Consider the following 20920-nt stretch of genomic DNA (forward strand, 5'->3'; position numbering starts at 1 on the left):
TTAGAAAAGTTTAACAACAGGTCATTGGTCCAGAATCGGTCACAAATCAAAGACGATATAGCCACATCATACTGTTCTAATAGGGTACTGTTAGAATGAGGTGTCATCCGCGAAAATAATGACAGCAGGTTATTATGGTTCTGTTGAAATTACTTTCAATATGTTTTGAAAGATCATTAATGTAGACTATATGAGGAAAATCAGAGATCCAAGGATAACAGATAATTCCGAAAAATACTGCTGGAAATTATTGCGAATTTCAACACATTGAACGCGCCCCAGTAAGTAAGTTTTAGACCATTCTACAATCCTCGAAATCCATATCTTTCAAGTTTATTAAGTAAGAAGTATATGATGATCTAAAATATCAAATGCCCTGCTGAAGTCACAAAAAAAAAGGTAGTAGAATCGCTATTTTACACCACTTCTAAAGTAATAAAAAGAAGGGAAAGATCAGATTAAAGTGTATAAAGGTTACAGTAAAAGCACTCTACCACAAATCACCAGGAAACTTATTCAGAGGTAATTAAAGTCTGCTGTACAAATAACATTTATATGAAACGTATTTAACTAAAAAAATTAATCATAAATTTAACAAAATAGTAAAATTTAATTACAAATCAAGGCCAAATCTAAATCTTGATTTCTGGATAAAAATGTGTCGATATCCGAGTTTGAAAGCTGACTATTTACTAACTAATTGAGATACAATAATGGGAGCTATATTAAAACTTAGATTGTCTATTTCAGCGTTTCTACATACTAATATAATTTTCAGTGTAATAACAACAACAACGAAAAATCGCACTTCAAGCAAACTGCAACTTAAAAATTCAAAACTCGAAAACTATATACTGTATATATTTATATATTATAGTACATTGTAGTATATATAAACACACACACACACACACACACACACACACACACACACACACACACACACACATACACACACATATGTAATATATAGAATAATTAAAGCAACGAATTAGAGCTGCGACTGAATCAGTTATCTCAGAAGTCCTGATCAAAACATTATCTTGATCGTGTCATTTTGTAAACCATGTAACTTTTAACACAGATTGAATTTAGCAGGCTTTGTTCATTTACCGGGATCAGCAACATCTCGTTTTTAACGCGCAACATGCCATATTGCCCAAAGCGATTTTGTCTCGTAGTGACAACGGCTAACAAACTAACAAAGTACAGATCTGCTCAGATCTCAGCAAGTCACACTACTGTGGCAACTGATCACGTCGGGACTAAGATACTTTGTACCGGGTACTCGTCAGTCCCGAGAATACTAGTTAGGCTACCACAAACAGAAAATACCCGCTACTGGTTACTGCTTCAGGTATTTTTACAACGCAGATACTTTACGCGTTTAACACCGATCCTGATACACAGTACTTGGACTCGTAGCAGTAACAGTATGTATTCATTGTATGATTATAAATTAGTACTAGTACATTTTGTACTCGGTTACTGAAAGTAATGGGTACAGTTAGAAGCCACAAGAAATAGATGGAACTAACCGCACTTTCGTAGTTGCTGCGTGACATTGAAGTTCTAATATTTAACGTTCAATACTAAATTTAATTATTATATGTACAGTTTCGTGTATCTCGTGCATTAAAATAATTGTACAGTGTGAATCTTTACTTTTTTATGGTTAAATTCAAAGTTCCAACATAAATTTTATTTTTAGTCAAGAATAAATTACTAAGTGATCGATTATTTTGAAATAAAATGCCCTTTTCCCCCTGTCGGTGAGCCCCTGTTCCTGAGTAGTTGTACACTTATGGACCGTGTACTTCAGAGTTAAATTCCGTTTTATTAAATCCACCATACTTTTAAATTGCCATTCGTGAACCGTATAAAGCACTCCTTGGCTTTTCACTGTGTGCGAATAAATTAAAAATTTTCTATATACTGTTGCAAGGAGAGACCAATCTCTTTTTTAGCTATGTTCTATTCGTCTCATCGGCCAATGGCCTGTGCGAGGGTCTTATTAAACCGAATAAGATTAACACACAATGCACACTGCTGTTCAACTTGATATGTGGTTAACGTAAACACACATACTCCCCTATCGCATACACCTACTACTCGCATTCACTCAAATGCTCTACTTCATATACATTTTTAATTATGTATGGTTTTCTTTCCCGCTTGTAGTATATTTAATGATGGTTCAGTGGTTATTGCTTATTTCTCTAGTTGCAATTTTCTTCTTTTGCTTGAAATACTTATTATTACATAACAAATTATCTGTAGTTTGGCAATTAATTGTATTAACTTACTTATTATTCACTTGTTAGCTTAAGATAATTATTTCTGTTGTGAATCCGCTCATAGTGATGTTGTTCTTAATTATAGTTGCTGTGCTCAAAATTGTCGTTGTTTGCGGTGTCATTATCTTATATTCAATCTTACTTGCTTGTTTGTAGATCTTAAATGTTTTTTGTAGTTATCCATTATTTTTCTATTCAGTCTTGATAATTTGTCGTAATAATATTTTTGTTACATCTATTGTTGGCAATGCTTTCTTACACCTCCTTATGCTTCTTAAATGACTTTTATTTTACAGCCTTACACATTATTATCATTGTTGTTAATTGTTTTTTAATTGTTTATTTTATAAATTTGTATTGTTACAAATTTATAAAATGATAATAAAAATAAATAATAAACTAACCAAAGTGCAGCAATAAAGTATAATAACAATATAAACTACCAATGTTATAACAACAATTATAAATAATAAAACTAGAGGAAAAAGCAACAACAAAATATAGTAATGGTATGAACTAATGAACAATTTTTTAACAAAAATAATGAATAATAAAACAAAAGAAACTGAAAAATTGAATCCTGTCTTAATTTAATACTCACTATAGGATTATGCAGCAGCACACTTGATAGCTTTCAAGCTGGAGAAAAAAAATCTACCGATGAACAAATCTGGTTCCCAAGCAGATGAGCCTCGGAACGGAGCCGTGCTGCAGATAGTTTCTGGCAGCATGACTGGGTTCAAACAAGCGCTGTTGTCTTGTTGTAGTGGGGATACGAAATAGAATCCTCTCGAATAGAAAAGGACAGTCAATTCGATGGTTATTCTGTATGAGCCGGTATAGAAAGGACAGATCCGCAACATGGCGTCTACGCTCCAAACTCTAAAGCCCAAGCACCGCCGTCAGATCGTCGACCGGTATATTATCAAGGTAGTTGTTTTATTTACTAATTCGTTATGTTGTTTTTGATATTACATATTTGTACTATTTATTTTATTGTTATGCCATCTTGTGTCAGCATTGTTACTATTGTATTATTGTAAATGCTGAAACCGTTATTAAATTAAATAAATAAATCAGGATTGCTCGTACAGTACTAGGCCGATATTAACGATAAAAATGCAATGGCTACAAAAGGGGCGCTCTACAACACATGGTCACCGGTTCTCTCAAAATGATGGAAGATTTAATAAAACGCATCTTGACTTTTGATTAGCCGAAATTTTTACACACAGTTCTCCTGTGACCAACGACGAGCTCCACGATCAGCTGTAGACAACCGTTACATCTTCTGTAGACCTAATGGCAACCAGCTGAGCTATGCTTGTGTAACTGATTCCAACCATAAGTACTTGACGATGATTTCTAAATTATTTATATATTATAATAATAATATCCACAACCACCAGCAGGAAAGTAAGAATGATATTATAATTCTTAGTTAGAAATTATTGTTCAATGTTAGAACTGGAGCTGACTTAACACAACTCAAGTCCAGGATAAATTGACAGATAATCAACAAAATCAGTAATAAAATACATAAAACACAGATATTCAGTTTTAACAAAAATAATTGTATATAGTAGATCAAAGTTAAGGATTAATAATAAATGAAGTCCCTTTAAATTAAATCTATATCTATATCTTACAACAAGTATTTGTTGTGTTTTCTTTTACATTTTGCTGTTCGATAGACTCTAAATCAAGTGTTGTAGGCTAATTGTAAACATTATATATAGATATTATTACTTAATAAGCTGAAAACTGAAAACCGACGTCTAACGACCCAACAACCAACAACAGGACTGCTGAGTTTTGGACTCAACACACACCACCACCAAGATTTTTTGCAAATACAATCTTTTATGATTAAGTTAGATTTTTGCATTGCATTCCCGTTATAGTTAAGTACCAATTATACTTATTCGTTTACAGCTGTGGTAGAACCCAATACATATATACTTGACAAACCTTTTCCCTCTTTAACGAACTCACCAACTAAGAGGGAAGCTATTATTGTAATAATCATCGACTAATAATTCTAAACTGATAGTAATGTATTTTTTGCAGATGTATTGGTAAGAATTAATGATATCCGGGCCCATTTAGGTGTTATTAAGTGTATTCACAATAATCACAATGCTCCTCTTAAACAAAGTCTGTGAATTTAAAATACTCAGTTTCAAATTCAGAAAGAAACCAGGTGCTGTACCATTCAAAATCAATGTGGCAACAAATTCACCTATCCCTTATTATATATTATTTGAGTTATCTTGGAAATGTTTTTCGGTACCAGATTAATGCGGGAGAAAAGAGCTGTACCTTTCAATGTCAGTGTAGACGTGAATTTGAGTTATCTGAGAGACGTTTTTCGGAGCCAGATTAATGCGAGAGCAGCAAAGAAAACGGTTGGTGTCCAGCCTGTGGCGCCTTGTGCCGTCGTAATATAACATAATAGGAAGTATGAATAATCATTATGATTTCTTTCATAATACTGTTCATAACATTATTTCAAGCCTCTGAGACATCATTGATGTATTTTTGCGTCACGTTTTATCGGAATAACATAAAATTATGAACTGATAACAAATACGGACATTTTATTTTAATTTTACATCAAGATGAAAATATTACAGGATGAAAGTTGGTACACATTTTACGTAAAAATATAGAGTGGAGTATAGACTTAATATAAAAATATCGATATAATTACCTAAGTTTGGAGTCGAGAACAATTAAAAGATTATATAAACATAGGTCTTTAAGGATCCCTTTTTATATAGCATCCGTTTAAGAACAGCTCTTATCCTTTTTTCGGAGCGTCAATGCAAAACATTGTGATTGTCACTGAGTCAAGCTCTGTCTGTCAGGTGGCAGGACAGTTTGGCAACGCCGCATAACTCAATGAGAATGTTGCGAGTTTGAGTTGTTTGCAAGGAGTTAGTAGGAGTCAGGATATTTCGGAAGACAAGTGCTGTTTTGATTATACTAGCAGGGATTTCAATTTGAGCACTAGTTTTGTGAGGCTGAAGATAGGACGGTTGGAATAGATGAAAATCATGTTAGAACTTTTTTTCACAACTCAAAATTGTTATTACATATCTTTGGAAAAACGCGAAACCGTCAGTCGCATATGGTTATGACAAGGTTAACGCTAGCTAACATAGGAACGGTAAGAAAACATTTTATTTCATAGCACACAGACTGAAAGATCCATATGCTATACATGCTGCTTTGTCAAGAGGCAAGGCCGTAGCCTGCGAGGGGGTCCAAGGGGTTCGGACCCCCCCCCCCAAACTTTAAATTTTTCAATTACTTATTTAGTAAACGATTATTATTATTTAAAATAACTCTAGATTACTGACATGTACTGCTGAAAGATCGTTCTCAAAAAAGAAACGGGTCAATAACATTTTAAGGAACAAAATGGGGCCTTGTTCCTAGGTCCACTACGGAAAAATATCAGTTGTGTGGACCCCTAAAATTATTTTCCTAGCTACGTTCTTGTCAAGAGTACTTAATGGAAATGTCGTCTGTAAGTGCGTGACAGTCAGCGTGCACGCACTCGAATATTCTATTGGGCACAAGGCTGTAATACTGTGCCTGAGCGATAACTATATAATATAAGGTCCAATACTAGTGTTGCAATACGAACCTGAGAATCGTTATATCTAAGGTTTTCTCAATATTTAGGCGAATATTTACCATACACAAATTGTTAGTTTCTAAATGTACATGTTTCCAGTAACATAACTTACCTCTTTTAAAGGTGTAGCAATCGTTTTTTAAACTTGGATACTTGGAAAACATATATTATGTTAAATTCATAGCTCCTTAAGACAACTTTCCTAAAAACTGCAAAAGATAAATCTTTTATCGCTCACGTGAAGAAATGTATTACAGAAATGTAAAGAAGCAAACTTAGGCAAAACAGCTGAAGATAAAAATACAATATTTTTACAGCATTTACATGAGTTATAGATTTAGGAAGCGTCGCATATTTTATTTATGAAAATAATCAATTTCGTTTTGAACAAATACTAAAAACTTGTAATTTAAAACATTATGATTAATTAAAATATATAATTTCTTAAGTCATAAATGGATAAAATCGTGACTTTCCCTAATGATATAACTTGGTATGAACATAGTGTTAAAATTTAAAATTATTTCCTTAATTGGTTTTATTAGGATCTGAATACAAAATTACCTAAATCTCCTACTAGAAATGGCTGTTATTTCACGTGGAGTGGACACAGAATTATTGTTTTCTGTATTTATATAACTCATTTTAAAGGACTATGAATTTTACACGAAAACATATGTTTCAAACATAAAATCAATTTCACTAGATTTAAGCAAAAGTGTGGTTCGTGAAATATTTGCTAAAAACTATAGTTATACTGTGCAAAAAGTTAATAAACATTTAAAAAGGATTGGCATAGTTTAACATTAAACGCCAAGTTAGGTGTGTATTAAAGGAAAAAAGGAATAAAGTGTAGTTTATTGGCTGCAGCATATGTTTGAGTACATCACAAGTTTAACATCGTTCACATTAGAAATAAATTAAAATTTGATAGAATGTAAAGCTTATAAAATAACATTATGAGTTGATTTGACTGACTTTTATAATTATGTGAAATTTTGTTCACATTTGGCGTTGAGTTAATGGAGGAATTAGAGATTATGGAAACAGGAGACAAAGATGCATTTAAACATTTATTCAGTTAAAGTTATACCAAATCCTTCTAAGTAAAAAAACAGACCAAAATTTACCAAAGGATACCTACAATAATTAAATGCCAAATAATTACTTTTCATACCAATAATTTTATATAACTATAATAATTGATTATATTTATTACTGTTCTTTCTTAAGTGTTCAGTTATAACAGTTGCACTTCTCTTAGCTTGTCTGTATGTGTTTGGAAACCATAAAATCTGATATAATAATTAGGACTTAATATGCAACAAACACAGACCAAATGTTTTGGAATATAACATTATTAAACACCTATAATGAGACACGTGACCTGTGCTCACTTTAGGACAGTCGGAGTAACAGTAATGTGCATCCACCGCAGTCATTATGTTAATTGATATAAGTAAAAGCAAATATAACAAAACGAATAGGTGTGATTTTTATTTTGGAAAAGTTGATCCACCTTAGTGGGTGTATTGCCCTGAAATGATGATTAATGTTCATTTGGAATAATTTTAAAGTTGTCTAACTTACTTAATTAATACTTACGTGATAATATTTGTATTACTCCACTTTCGTGTTTATTAAACTTTCCGTTGGAATATAGCACAGCCAAATGTTAGGTGTGTTGATAGGAATTTAGCTTATAATTTAAGGGGGATGTGTCTTCTAGTGTTATGACGTAAAAACAACACAAACTACAAAACCGCATGTGGTCTTACACAAACGGTACGCTGAGACTCCTCACTCAACATCCACTTAGTGTTGCCATACGCAGGTAATACTATCACGGTAAAATACATGACAAAACCAAAAACTTGTAAAAATGTTTGACTCCCTCTTCCGATGTTAGAGTCATGTTTCTTCTCCCGCAGTCCACTACACGGGGCAATGTAGCTGATACGGCTTAGATTCGGTTTTGGCGACATACTGTGTACAGATATTTGTCAATTTTTACGTTCCAGATAAATTTAAAATTCATCAATAACTGTGAATTACAGAGAGCTTGTTACTGATAATTAGCAAGTGTAGTGTGCGAGTATGTGGTGTTGTGTCGTCTACATATGGGTGTGTTATTCCTAATGTATTCGTGGTTAGTGTCTTTTATATACTTTTACATACGAGTCATTGTGATCCGCAACCTTGAAAACCGAGGTATTTATCAAAAGAGATAAAATAACAGAAGATACATATATAGTGGTACGTAAACCTCACTATTAATATTCTACTCAGGAGGTTTGCTACCAACTGCCTAAACATTCTAGGTCCGTCGTAGGTGACAATAGAGTGGAGGTGCGTAGGTGGCGATGAGTGGTGTACTTATGTAAAGTGGTTTGTTCGTATTGAAGATGACGATGTACCGAAATACCTATCATTCTTACCGACCACCACGTCTTAGCGCAGAATCTGGTCTCAGCTTGGCTGAGATTATTGTTGGGGTGTTAAACCTCAGCTGCTTAGGTAATCGTGACTGATTCGAGGCTCCTCGTGAACTGCAGTACTTGCAACATCCATAAATACTGAATCTTAACCGTCAAATTAAAATTAAATTCTGCATTACTTTTATAGAAACATCAGTTACTGTGTAGGGCATTCAGATAATTAAAGAATAATTGTGTTTGGTGCGAGAATTATTCTTAATTTCAAGTACCACTTTTTTTCTTTTTTTTAATTTTTTTTTTAAGGAGAGGCCGATCCCCTTTTAAGCCTTATTCTGTCCGCCCTCATGGGCCACTGGCCTGTGCGAGATTATCAAACAGAATAAGGGGGAGAGTCGATACAGTACAAGGTCGATGGTACTGATAAAAAGTGCAATGGTCACTGACAGGATTTGAACCTGCGTTATCTCTAACTCAGACCCAAAGTCCAACGACTTAGACCGCTCGGCCATCGCCACTCCCAACTTGATGGGTTATTCTGTATAAAGTATTTGAGTTAACTTCCACCCACCTTTTGGAGAAGAGGGGATGATTTTAAAATTCATCAAAAACATCATTAGGCGTTGTAATTACATATCTCCAAAGAAGAACGGAAATTTCTCACCTGATGCAGAGTTAAGGAAGGTGGTGGGACTGTTGGGACACCCGGTATTACAGTATATGTTATTTCTAAAGGGCTGAAAGATTTTCCTGCTATATGGAGGTCACGTGGTATTACTCAAAAAGTAACAACGCGAACGGCAGTCCAATATGTTTTATCCTCAGAGATTCTATCAATTTCCCTGACGTCGTTCATTCGAAATGAATGATAAGCAGTAATTTTAAAATTTGAAAAGATTGCAGTGGCCGTGGATTAATTACGGTGTTCCGATGCAAATGTAGAGTTTTGTAATTATCTATTGCAGTTTTAAGTATTTGATATAACTCGCTGAATCTGAGAGCGAGTTTAAGTTTCCTGTTGTATTGAATTCCTGTCAACAGCGAAACACCAAACTCCTTCCATTCAGTTTACTAAGGATGGTCGTTTCATATTACCCTCCGTTTATATATATAAACAAAACAAATAATAGAACTATCTCATAGTAGATTGTCAATGATTTTGACCGACTTCTGATAAAAATTAATCTTATGATAAGAAAAATTCACATTACGTAATAACTGGTATTAATTCAGACCCGATCAAGGAAAATAACTGATCTCAAAAATGATTATCCCAAGATGATCCATCAATTTGGCATTAGTTCAAGTATCCTTTCCAATATCGCCGTTATTTTCTGTTATAGGTGATCGTATTTGATTGATTGAATTTATAACACTTGATGATGGATTTCTATAATCAAAACATGGCTCTTGAAATATTCCGAGATTGTCAGTTCTCAGAAGTTTGTAAATCAACTGTGACAATTGTAAATCATTATCATCGTAGTCTTACACGATGTATAGTTGTATCTTCTTATTCATAACTTGTAACTACATGTAATATTTCCATGCGTTTGTAACTGACAAAATGCATTGATTGAACTCAATTATGTCATTTTAGGAAATTCCAGAGAACCGGACACATTTTAAAGTGGATCAATCGTTTTTCGGTCAAGTTAATGTCTTTTTTAATTACAGTGCCAGAACCCCCCTGAAAACAGGATGATAGAACTTGTGTTTTTATTATCCCGCCAGAAACTATAGATCTTTAAGATGTCAACATGTATACATATAAATCAAAGTAATAAAATATGTACTTAAAAACTGAATTATACAAATATATAAAACTGATTTTTTTAAATATCTTGCTTAGTCATGTTTACCAAAAAACGGTTACTGTGGAAAAATTGTTACAGTTCTTGAAAGCGGTAAACTATTCCAATATATCAGTGAGTAGTAAAATTTAGGTAATATTAGACCTTAATTCATGCATAATTAACGCTATTCTATACCACAAACATTTTGAAGGTTTTAAATAAAATATTTTTTAAATTTACATTTCTTTCTTACGTCAGGATCAAATCACCTGAATTATTCATCATTACTCCAATTTTTACTTTCAAAATATGGCGTTATTAACGTATGTTTGTGTTGAAATATCATCATCTACAAGTATATTATATTTACTTCATATCATTTTTAAATAATCCCTAAAGTTAGCCCAATTGTCCACTACATTTTTCAAAGTAAATGTTTTAAAACATGTTTTGTTCCTTTTTGTACGTTACATCAAATTTGGATATTTCTTCAACAAAGTTCCACAATATAACATCCTATTCTTACTTGTCACTATCATATCTATTTATAGTGGTATGACATTTTCAATATTTTACAAGCATTTATAAATCACTTCACCGATACTTTATTTTAGAGTACGTGGAATAATATGAATTAAGAGAAATTAAATATGGTACTTTAGGCTGACTCCAATCTTAATGAGTAAAGACATCCGCAATTTTTATTTTGAGTTTGTACTGCAATTTGTTTTAGATGGAGTAGGGCATTCAAGTAGCCTTTAAAAGCATAAGTCACCGAACTTGTGTGACAGACCCACCGCTGTTTCTCTACTGACGCGGCGCCTGCCACCCGTGCACGGTCGTATACGGATCCAAACTGTAAGTGATAACAGTATTGCATTTTGCACATTATGTTTCAAATGTGTTTAGTGATGGAAGAAGTAACAGTTTTCCGTCGAGACATGTGATTTTTATTTCATTACATTGCATCGAACAATAAAACAGTCCTCTTTAGTATAATTAATTTCAAAGTACTACACCAAACACAATTTAATTTAAAACATTAAAAAATAATTTATTTGTTCTAAAATAATACTTGTAGAGTAGTTTTATGAATAATGCATGTGCACGGCAATGAGCTATTTCTTATACGTCTGATACTGTTGGGAGGTAGATAACTCCGTTGTATTATAACTAAAAGTTATCAATGTTTATAAGATATTCTGTGAATTTATCTATGTACCGGATATTTTCATAAACAATAAATCAATTTAGATTTTAACGGTTTTTTGTTACTGCATTACTCTTTCGCGTAGGCATTTAATATAACTGTTCTGTTAACACCTTAAAGCATAACAAAGGCTGATGTCGGTGGTCCAACGTATAGTCCAATATATAATTCAAACATTGTGTGTCGACCAGGATATTGAGCAAGTATTGTTCAATTTGGTGGAAAATGTGTGCTAAGATTTTTTTAATTGTAAATATTTATCTTTTTCGTTACAATTATTATATATTATATAAAAACAAAAGGAATTTCATAAGGAAAAAACTCCTATTTACAATTCTGTTTTGCTGATTTTATTGAGTTTTGCCTTTATAACTTTTGAATTTATAATATAACTTACAAATCTATTTCTTCAACTTCTCTTTCGTAATGGTTCGCTTAACCTTTTTCATTAAATAATTAATTATTTGTTTAGTAATTATTTTGAACTTAAAAATAATTGTTTTTTTAAATAATTTCATTTTGCTTACATTGACATTCATTTTGTTTTATATACACCATAGACGCATTAAATTTACGTCGTTAGTTATTTGGGCCAATATTTCATAAATGGCCTTCCTAGAATAAAACAAAGCAATATCACCAGCAAATGCACTTACTTGCCCTCAATGGGATTTTAGTAAGTCATTAATACAAATTTAGAACATGGTTGCCGATTCCTTTGGATATACAGGGACTTAAAAATAGAGGAGATTTCAGCTGGCCAGCAATCGCAACGTGTTGCTGCTGCCTATTATTAAGCAAATCTTCAAACCATTTGAGAGCAACCCCTTTAAATTCTAGAGCATGTAACTTTGTCATCAAGAGAATTTGGACTACAAGATCAAATATGTCATAAAAGTTTTAGATATTCCTGTCTTTTGGTTTCTTTGTTTAGTTTGTTATCTTTTTTGTAAGCAGCGCTTCCTATGTAAATTTACCACATCTAAAGCGAAATTGATAAGGGCTGAGTGTTTCAACCAAAAATATAACTAGCTGTGTTCTTATTAAATGTTCAATTAATTTTGAAAAACTGATAGTAAGGTAATTGGTTTTAGGTTGAACAATTCAAGAACTCCCCTTCTGTAAATAGGAACCACCGTATCTAGTTTAACTTTTTACGAAAACTCTACAAGAGAAAATTAGTTATGTCTGTTAAAATAGGTGATACAAAAACAACAATATGCTTTATAGTTTGATAGTTGATACACACGATCTTTTTTTGTCTATAAATAGTATTAAACTCGTCAACATTTACAACTGGCGAGATAAAAAGTGTGAGTGGGTGGTTGTGTACCTGTGGCACTGGGTCAGCATTGTGTAGATGAATGTTGCGCAAAGAGTCGCCCTGACCTTTAATCTACACAGAGATAAGATAGTGTTTTATCTCTTCTGCAATGCTGCATGGATTTGAGATCATTTCACTATTATCTGGCTCGACGTTCTCCAAATTCTTACTTTTGTTAAGACCTAGCAGGTTGTTTATTATTCTCCATTGCTCGGCAGATTTACCATTACAGTTTATTATTTTTATTAGCAAAATATATATTTTTGGAGGAAAGGTTTAAATCACATTTTAGTTTTGTACAAAACCATTGATAATATCTTATAAAGCACTTCCATATGGTCCTTACTATATCTCTAAAGGAAGACCATATGCAAGTGCTATATAAGTTATCAATCTTATTGTGCAAACTAAAAACATATTACCAAGTTAAACTAGTTTCATAAGTTTTATTTACTTATGTGAGTTGAATTTACCACATAAGTCAGAAAAATATTTATTTTAATTTAGTTTGTTTAAAACTATACTAAAAGTTTTGATTTATTTTGCCGTTTATTAGTTATTTTATCAGTGTTTTGCAGAAATACAATTTTCTATTTTGAAAAATTAGTTGTTTATTTGATGTATTGATGCTAAATATTAAAATAATCAATTTTTATTCGATTTATTCAGAAACTACTAACTGAGGAATTATCCAAGTATCCTACTAAGTATAATCAATAATAATATTTTTAGGTGGCATTAGTATTAATGTATCGAACAATACTAGTTTATATTTACAAAATATCTATTGCAGTTTTAAGTCATTATGGCTGTGTTTCAACTGTAAATAATCCTACTAGAATTGTACATAATAATGAAATACTATTAGACCCTGTTTGCGAGGCGTGAAAAAACAGATTTATTAAATTGATGATATTTGTATAATGGCTTAACTAATCATTTTGTACTAGACTTAAAATATTATACGAAAGGGAAATACACATTAAGTAGTAAAAAAGACTTCAGAACTAAGCCTCAAAGTATTTTAACGATTGGACTTGTTAAAAGTTAGCATGACACGGTTGATTGGAGCAGCTGTTTCTTATTAGATGATGAGAAACTTTTGTTTTTACAAGTTTTACAATAGGCAACGTAGCAATTAACATATGTAAAAAAGTTATTAAAAGTAGTAGACTCAGTAGAGCTTGGGCAGCTAGTCCCTGGATAAATTTAAATCTGTTAAACAACATTTTAAAAAGACGTAAACTTTCTTTAGATGTAGTATAAAGTTGCGTAAGTTATGATTTACGTACCGGTAACTAATGATAAAAACAATACTTAAATCAAATTCATTGTTATAATAACATTTTCTCAAAATCCATGACAAAATTGTTAATGATATTTGACTTATTGTAATACCTCCAAACCCCTCAAAACTGACTCTGTTCTCACTTCTCCAAAATAAAAGTATACTTTAACCTCGCTTATATTAACATATTTATGTGGCATTAACAACAATGTGGTATTCTTCATAGCTTAATTACTCAATATTACAAGTATGAAACGTTTGGACTATTAATAATATAACAAAAATAGTAATAGTAATGTTTCCTAACAACATCTTTTGCATGACAGTATATACTCTTCTGTTAGTGGATATTAACTACATGGGTGTTCCTAGTTGTTTTTTGCGAACTGCTGGTTTCATGGTAACCGTGAATGACTTATTATTATTGGAGATTTGGACTTTTTTAAGTGATACTGGAAAATATTTTAAACATATTTCGCTACATTAGATAACAGAAGTAGTATTTTCAAGTCAATTTTGTATTCTAGTCCATCCTTAGAGCAATATTTTTTCTCAGCTCGGAGCCAGGCACAAACTTAAATAGTGCTGGCGGTGATAAACATTTACATTTATATTGGAATACAACCTAGCTTTTCATGGAATAGACATAGGAACTTTCCTAATGAAAGGGAGTTTGGTTGGGGTCGAAATAAGAATGTAGTGGATCGTACAGGAATTAAACATTATAATCAGGAGTTACCAAATGATAACTGTTTTCTTAAGGTACATTTTTACTAGCCTTAAAGACAAACTAATAATGGTTATATTAGCGTCAGCCAAAAATATCATTCAAGATGAGTCATCAATTTTGTTTCTCTTAGTCTCTTTGGCTGACAAAAATTGATGTTGTTTGGTTATTAGTTTGGTCGTAAAAAGCTAGTAAGAAATTATCATTTGGTATTTTTAAAACCCTTTAGCTACCTTTTCATTTTTACCCAAACGAAACCTGTTTCAGCTACAAATCGATGCCTTTCTAAGACAAAAATCCTCTATAATTTTACGGAATACTAGGTTTTTGAAAACGCAGATTAATGCCATAAAGCTATCGTTCATATTTCATTAGTTCACTAATTTCCAGCTTTATCTTCCATCATAGATACAAAATTAATTTATTACACCATGTCATTATTTTGTTATAACATAGATATCAATGAAGTTTCTCACTTCTGTTTGATAAAAATAATCTCTTAGTGATAAAGAAATACAATGGGGCCGTTGGTACCAATCTGATTGTTTAAACACACTTATTACGGAGTATAATGCCAAGAATAGTTCACTGTATAATAGAAATGCTCTCGAGTTAACAGCACAAAGCAAGGAGGGTCCCGATATCAGCCAATTAATTATCTGATGTTATATTTAACAAAATTTATAAATATTTCCATTCGCTGGCATCAAAACATATGCAGACTATTTCAAGATAAATTGCTACACATTACGATAGGATATAACCAACCTTCCTGTACGTAATACATAATTAATCCGGTTATACATAATTAAAGGAAAGTTAAATGGAATTAAAACTTATGTATCTGTAATACAAACCCATATTTATGAATAGTTCAAAGTTGGTGAGTAGAGATAGAAATAGGATTAAATCCATTCTGTTATATTGTTTAATTTAAATTGAAATACCATATCTCAAATTATCTATAAGTAGCTATAGTACTAGATAAACTCGTTCAAAGACTTTGGACATTTTGACATACGATATATGCAGAATGCCAAAGTTGTTCGTAAACAACGTCATTCACCATTTTACCTAGGATGGCCAATTAGCGTAGCTCTCCTTTATAGACAATAGACTTTATTTGGAAAATTCATAGAGAATAGCATTAGCGTCAAAGATACAATATCAAATAAAAGAGAGGAAAAAATTTAGTTGCGTCAGTTTTCATGTTAGGTTTAACTCTACAGTTCTCCAAGATAAAAATAGATTATCAGACCCCATTTAAAGTGTTGCCTTGTCGTTCTATAATTTTAACAGATTTTTTTAAAGTTAAAATGGTATAGCTGACCTTCAATTGCCTTCTGGGATTGCCTTCTGGCTGCAGGTTTTTGAAGTGGTTATATACGAAATCACTGCTCTTCTTTTACTTCTATCACTTGAATTCAAACGCTTTTATAATGATTTAATTTCCCTCCGCTGTCTCAGCAAAACACATATTCAGCTTTATTTTAATTAAACATCCTTGTTGAGGAATTTAAATTGTACATAGTGGTATATCTTAGTAATCGTACCACAGGGTTTTCAGTTAAAACCACAATTTAGTAGGGCTAACGTTATAGTTGGATGGAGGGATGAACTCTGGGTTTTAGTTTTGAACATTGTTTTGCTTAAGCAGTTTGCATTCCATTTCGAACAGTGTTTTGTTTGGTGGGGTGTTCAGAACCAGGGGAGCGGGTTTGCTTATTAAACCAATTATTTGAGGAAATAACTACATTTTATTTCCATCTTTTGACCCTAACTTAATATTTTTGCCCTGATTTTCTTTTTATTATTATTTTGCAGTTTATTATTTTATTTGACACATTATGTATCTTATTATTGTACCATAGAGTATGTGTGAACAATCTAATGCAAAAGTATGATCAAATGTATGGATTGTATTCAATATAAATAAATTGACTGCTTATACCTCCTCTGTAGGGTTTATTTCAACATCAATGCCAGGACACTGATCGTGAGAACTTTGTTTTAGCGATCTATGTGATGAATCCAGTACCGTGGATATGCTACCCGAACGATTAAGATTTCTACACCTGACAATGTATATAGGTAGCTTTAATGTGTTAAAGTCTGACTCATATCTCCTAACCCAAACTTAACAATATAACCTTCTGACAAATATACCTGAGTCTAAGGCATTTTTACCTGTCTACTGGCATATTCACCATTCATATAAATGTTAATCTGTCTATAAATTCAAGAACCGCTCAGTATCTTGGTGTTGAATTGTTCTCTAAAGCCAAACTTAACTTTGTGGTTTTTTATCATACGACTGTATTGTCTATACAAACACAACGATACAAAAGTATATTCTGAAAGATGTTCTCCGCTCGTCGGCATTAGCGCGGGGCAACAGCGAAGGTGTTGGTGAAGTTCGCGATGATGGCCGTAGGCATTTCAGTTATACAACCGCATTATGTATATTACACAATTGCATTTCTTGAATAGTTTTCTATAATTAATACAAATCTGTTCTCGCCTATTTTGTCTGTATCCTAATGACAAATAGTATTACTAAATTTACCCGTAAAACACAAATTTTAAAACTCAATTATAATATGTACATCAGTAATAGAATAAGTATTTAATTAGCCTAATCGATAACCAAGATCATTGCATTAATTGGATCATTATTTGCATTAATTGCATCAAAATCAATAATATTGACTTCTATGTTGCGTGGTTCAATAAAATATGTAAAAAATAAACAATTAGTGATCGCAGTGTCAATCGATAAGTGGACACGTTTTCCGTCTTTAATTTAACAAAATTAGCATTATTAATTGGATTATAACCCGTAAACTTTCAAAACCCATTAAATTCACTTTTACTCACATTTATGTTTATAAAAAGTGTACAATAATAGCTAGTCACGTACATAATCATAGTATATTTAGTTGTGTATATATTTTAAATACTAAGTATATATACAAACAAGGTATTTTGCTCAGTACTATACGTCCAAGTAAAAAATATAATTTAAAAAAGGGCTCAAAACTTCTAGAATAAGTTCCAGACGCAAAACATTATTTAGTACAGTTGACGATCTATACTTTTTATTAAAAATCACAAAATTTGAAAAATGTATTAGGTACTGAAAAATATGTTTAAAAAAACGAAATTAATCAAAATTTCAAACACAAATTCCATCCATGCAATAAGCCATTACATCCACGTGGCGTATACAGCATGATGAAATCTCAAATTGTTACAAAAGCAATGTTACCAAGAAATAAATCCAATTCCATAACAAATTACTTGTAAGAGAATAAACTTGATACATTATTCAAATTATCATGGCGATATTGCCCTGAAGACTAAATTAGCAAAAGATCATATTTATCAGGTTAAGTAGAATAATCACTTGCCGATATTCGACAATAACATACAATTGGATCAATGTTCTAACATGCTGTACAACGCATTCAAACGTAAAACTATTATGAAATACGGATTGCAACAAAATGTTGTTAAGAATGTACAAAAATATTGGCTCTTGAAACAAAATCTCTAGTAGGACTCAGTCTTAGGTATTGTGATACTAATAGCCTATGTTTAGAGAAGTTAAATATTTCATTTACTAACAATGCAATTTATATAACAATCCAATTTTGTTTTACCAAAGACTATAGATATTTCTATATTCTATAGTCTGTGGTTTTACTAAATATTGACAAATTTCGAAAACAATCTAGTTGCCTTCACAATTTTTTCATTGTCAAAACCGCACTTTAAAACAAAGAAGTGGAGATAAATTAACGTTATTTGAGCACTAAACACGGATTACATACAGATTTCGATTATCGAACACTCAAAAGTAATTTTCGATGGATTCAGGGAGGGTTTGTTAACAAATGCCTAAAATACTCACATTTAATGGTCTCAATAGAAACCGTGTAAGTCTCATCGAACCAGCCTAACACAGTATATCTAACGCAACTCTAAACAAACCTGTCAAATGCAATGTCAATCGATCATAGTGTAACTGTAATCAAACCTGCAAATGCAACAGAGTGATCAGCGACAACAATAATGCCAACTTCGTACATGAATCTTATCCACAGGTGTCAACTGGGCTTTTATGAGACAGCTAACGTGTCCACAAGTCGTGTTGAATTGTATATATAATTCAATTATAATTATATATATATATATATATATATGTATATATATATATATATATATATATATATATATATATATATATATATATATATATATATATATATATATATATATATATATATATATAATCTCTTAGATCAGTTTGAAAAGAAAACTACAATTGTTTAATGTAACATATTTCGTTGTATTACAACTTTGTCAAGTACACTTGTAAAAAATTCACAGAATAAAATAAAATAAACAAACAAAAGAAGAAACACCTCATCATAAACTTTCTAATTGTATATACAATGTTGACAAGTAAACACGTTTTGATTAGTTGTTAATTTAAAAATAATAACATTATATAATATAAAATCATTTTGAATTTAGGTAAATTTGCATATCAGAATCCAAGGATTCAAGTGGAAAATAATAATTTAGCGAATTTTAAGTCCATATGGTTGTTTTGATTTTAATATAAGTTGGTGTGCCAATTAATTATTCCTTAAATTTAAATCATTTCGAGAGCTATTTTCACAAGGTGTAATTTTGCTTATAGCTTTGAGTTTAAAACAGTCCTCAATATATATATATGGTGTCCTGTACCTGTACTTATAGGTATTACTTCTGAATCAAAGACAAAACAAAATATCATATTAAAACTTTCTAAACCTCAATAATTACCTTATAAGTTTCACTTTTAATTTTTTTTCTGAGAACGGTTTTTTGTTATAACTTTAAATTTGGTGTATACCTTTATAGCCTAAAGGCCTAAGTAAAGAACAAATTTCAATTTGTTAGAAATTTTATTTTCTAAATGGCGGCTTCCTAAAATCTATAAAAATAAATATCTTAATAACGAAATATTATAAAAATGTCACATTTATTACATTTTAGCTAGACAATTCCATTTAAACCAAATGATACTAAGTTTTAGAAAGTCGGTTGATAAATAAGGAAGATTAAGCTCTTTTGAAAAACCGAGTACTAAACGATATCCACTGTCCTTATTGGACAGCACTGTTTGTGAGCCACATTAATTAGCTATTTAGTTGTTATATTAATATTAGTTGTTCTAATCAGCAGATTATAATATTACATTGTTGAAATGTGGTCATAATATCCTTAACTATTGCACCATTTAGGTTACTTTTGACTAAAACACAAGAAAGTAAAAAGTGTCATAATCTGCAAAAATAATAACTTTCTTTACACCGCATTTCAAATGAATTAACAAAATATTTTATACTATAACAGAATACAACACAATTTCGAATTAAAATACTAATTTCTGCTGCTGGGTAAACAGTTTCAGTCCAATAATCTACAATCTATGTACAATATTCCTACAGCCAGTTTTATTACACATATAGAACCGTTAGTAGATTTATTTTCTTACGTTTTAATCAAAAGAAACCCAAGTTTTCCAATATGTAAGGGTATTATGAACACAGTTCAACAATGTAATGTTATAACAAGCTGATTAGGATAGCTAAGATTAAAGCAGTTGATTGTTGTGGCTAACAAACAGGCTGTCACACAATGATAGGGGATATTGTTTAGTAGGGCCTACTCGTTTTTAAGACTCATTATCGCCCTTATTTATTAACTGATTTTTTAAAAATTAGTACGTTTCAATTTTATAGGTAACCACAACTTTGAAAATAAAACTCCTACAAATTTGATTTTTTTCTGTAATAATTAGAACCTTGGGTCTGTAATAAAGTATATACTAAATTTAAACTTATTACAACAAGCCGTTCTGAAATTAAAAATTGTTAAGTGAAAAAACAAATGGAGGTTATTCGGGTAGTTATTGAGTTTTTGAACATTTTAATGTGATATTTTGGTTTGGTCCAGGAATAATACCTGAAAATATTGGTAGATAATTCTGGGACACATATATAACTTTCGAACTGAGGTTGGTTTTGGAGTCTAGATGTCACATTAGTTAAAATGTCCATATGTTATACAACGAGGACAGTTGCAATAGCCCAATTTTGTATATAAAAACTACCTAATATGTAGCTCGAATCTTTAAAAATTAG

This window comes from Homalodisca vitripennis, chromosome X (assembly GCF_021130785.1).
Source record: "Homalodisca vitripennis isolate AUS2020 chromosome X, UT_GWSS_2.1, whole genome shotgun sequence".
Classification (NCBI taxonomy): Eukaryota; Metazoa; Arthropoda; class Insecta; order Hemiptera; family Cicadellidae; genus Homalodisca; species Homalodisca vitripennis.